The sequence below is a fragment of the Indicator indicator genome, chromosome 14 (assembly GCF_027791375.1).
Source record: "Indicator indicator isolate 239-I01 chromosome 14, UM_Iind_1.1, whole genome shotgun sequence".
NCBI classification, from domain to species: Eukaryota; Metazoa; Chordata; class Aves; order Piciformes; family Indicatoridae; genus Indicator; species Indicator indicator.
Window position 1 is genome coordinate 8,595,306 of NC_072023.1, and position 3,459 is coordinate 8,598,764.

Sequence of the window (3,459 nt, forward strand, 5' to 3'; positions counted from 1 at the left end):
CTCTGCTCCTGGTTTTGGTTTCTTTCTTTATTTTCTTCTTCTTGGATATCGTCTCCTGCTTGCTTTCTCTTTTTCTTGTTTTTTTTTTTTTTTTTTAAATTTTCAAATCGTATGGTTTCTAGCCATATACATTTTATCTTCGCTCTCCTTTTTTTCTGAGGGCAGGGGATGTGGTGGGTGTGTGTTTTTCTGTTTTCTTTGTTCAGGAGCCTTGTGAGCCAGGAGGGAATCGGTCTCCTGCCACACTTGATGGTAGAAGTCTGATTAATATTATAACAGAATTTATTTTCTCAAGCATTAATTGAATTTTAAGCTGTGAGGGGAATTGTGGCAAGAGCCTACTCATTGACTTGGGCTTCCTTTCCTTGGGTGGCTTCTCTGCATTTGTTTTTTTGGCTGTTGGGAGAAGTGCCAGACATCCCTAATCTGAGTGGTCCTCATGTGCTGAGGGATCCTGGAGCAGCACCTGGTCCCATGGAGGATGGGAAGGCTGGAGCTGAAATACAGGGATAAGTACGCTTCCCATCCCTGCAGGGCGGTCTGTTTTTTGTCTGGCTGTGTGTGTTTTTTCTATTTTTATTTTTTAATACAAACTTGTTTTAATTCCTGCGGAGAGAGTGTGGGACTTGAGGAGAAGAGAGAGATGCACAGAAACTGGTGTTTGGTGTTCTTTCAGAGCGATGGCTCTTGCTCTCTTCTTCACTCATGCAACCCCAAATAAGATCCACATGCACAATCCCTTACTGCCCTCTCCAACCTGTCTCCCCCCCTCTTTTCCCTCTCCCCCCCCCTCTTTAGTTTTTTTTAAATATAATTTAGGAATACTCAAGCTGCTTTGTGGCACTTGAGGCTTTGAAACACAATGATCACCACTGCGACCTATGGCCTGTAGCAGACACACTGTCACAGTAGTGTGGAGCCGATGGGTTGTTGGCAGGGTGGGGAGGGTGGGGTTAGTCTTTGTTTTGTTTGTTTTTATCCTTTCTATTTAACACATTATTTTTCCTCCCTATTTTTTTCCTAATTTATTTACCCCTCTTACTGTCTCTCTTTTTTTTAATTAAAGAGCAAAACTTTTTATTACTTTGTAATTTAAAAAAACAAACAAAAAAAAAAACCTGAAGAACTTTGGGGGGGATTTTGTACTTTTTTCCTGTGTAAATATTGAACTTTTTTGAGCTTTATCGTGGTTGTTAATTTGAAGTAATAAAGTAGAAAATGATGAAGTGATGCCAGCATCTGTCATTTCTTCCTCGCCTGGCATCCTTGCTGGGAGTGACATCTTACACACAGGAAGCACTGTCTTGTGGCTGAACCTGTTCCTGAGTTCCAGGAACAAGTTTGATCAGATTTACTGGAAAAAAGGCACAGGGCTGGAGCACCTAAAAATAAATCTGAGCTGATCTCTGCAGTTGCAGCCTTGGAACAGTGAAAGCTATGTGAAATCTGATTCAGGATCTCTGTTTCCTGGATTTGAGCCTCTGGTGTCCCATGTGCTTGGCCTTGAGGAGGGACCTCTCCACACCTTTGGTTTTGGGTGTGCATGGAGTTTGACAGAGGTGGGGCACGGGATTTGTTTTTTCAGGCTTTCTTCACAAATCATGGCAGAAGGGGAGTGAGAGAGATCAGAGCAGCAGCCCTGAAAAGCTGACAGGAGTGCTGTACCTGATGCAAATATGCTCCCTGTAAACTGGCACCTGCTGCTTTGCTGTCTGTGGTGGTGTGGTTTGTTTGGGTTTCTTCTTCTTTAGTTGCCTGACCTGTCTTGACAGTGAGTTACTAAATTTTAATACTGATTTATTTCTAAATTGCTGCTTCTATAGTTATGCTTCCCTGTATTATCCATGTGGAAGAGGCCTGCTTCTTGCAGGCTGTGTAAAACTTGCACATTATTTATTCATTTATTTTATTTTTCAAGTATTTTTTTCAGAAACACCTATTAGGAATACATGATAGATCTTGCTGACTTTGCAAATTCCTTCCAAGCCTGTTCTCTGGCAGACGAGCAGGAAGACCTGATCCTTTGTTTGTCTGCTGCATGGGGTTTCCAGATCCTCAGATGAGAGCTGAAGAGGAGGGTATTTAAGGGATACTGGGGTGTTGTCCTGTTACTCTTGTGTTGGTTGTGCCTCTATTTTATCATAGAATCATAGAAAAGTTTAGCTTGGAAAAGACCCTTAAGATCAAGTCCTACTGTTCTGAGTATGATTTTGAGGGATCAAAATTACACTGGACTTGTTCCCGTCTAAATCTTCTTCTCTGTGGGAGACAGGAATATTGCCTATGTGGAAGGCAATACCCACCTCTCCTTGGTGCCTTTGCACCACTGAATCTGTGTGGCCTTCTGGCAGTGTGGCAGAGGCAGCATTGCCTTGGTCTGGCTGGCTTCTGGAGAAATTGCTATGGTTTGGGTAGGTGCTTTGTTATGGGACAGGAAGGAAATGCCCCATCTTCAGAGATGAGGGTAGCAAGTCCATGGGTGAAGTTGTTTCAAAAGAAAAGGGCAAGTGCTCTTCTAAAGCAAGATCAAGTCTCACCTAACACGTGAGACTTTGAGGGCTTGAACACCTCTCCAATGAAAGGCTGAGTTGTGGGTGTTCAGCCTGGAAAAGACTTCGGGGAGACCTTACTGCAGCCTGTCAGTACTTAGAGGGCCTATTTTTTTTTTTTTTTTTTTCCCCAGAGGCTGTCATGACAGGACACAAGATGGTGGTTTTAAACTGAAAGAGTAGATTTAGACTAGACATGAAGAAATTCTTTACAGGGAGGGTGGTGAAACACTGGCATAGGTTTCCAAATCGGTGGTCAGTGCCCCATCACTGGAAGCACTCCAGGTCAGGTTTGATGGATGTCCCTGCTTGCTGCAGGAGGGTTGGAGTTAGATGATCTTTAAAGCATTCTGTGGTTGTTTCTCAGCTTGTGTATTAAAGGTTTTTAGGGTTTAGTTTTGAGAATTTTGTTTGTCTTAGATATAAAACCCCGTGTTCTGGCTTGAGTAGTACAGCTTTGGCTTTGTTTCCTCGGAGTTTGGGGGAAAATAGGGCTGAGGTAGAGCTTCTTGGGGCCAGTGCTACCCATAACCGGTCTGGGCAGGGGGGAGAAGAGCTCCTGGAGCGCCGGAAACGGAGTGTGCCCAGCTCTGGACGGCGCCCCGCCTCCCAGCTGCCCTGTGTCCACACGGCTCGCCGGCCCGCGGCGCTGCCCCTTTAAAAGCGGCGGATGACGTCACCCTCTTCTCGCTTCGCCACGCCTCGTCCGCGCGGCGCGGGGGAGTGGGCGGGGCGCGAGCAGCCGCCGTGCGCAGGCGCGGAGGTGCTGGGGTGGGCCCGGCGTCGCCATGGGCTCCTGAGGCCCTCAGCGCCCCCGCGCCGGTGCCGGCGCCCGCGGGGCAGCGGGGCAGGGCCCGACCCGACCGCTCCTCACCGTAACGGGCTGGGCCGAGCCGAGCTGAGCCCCGCC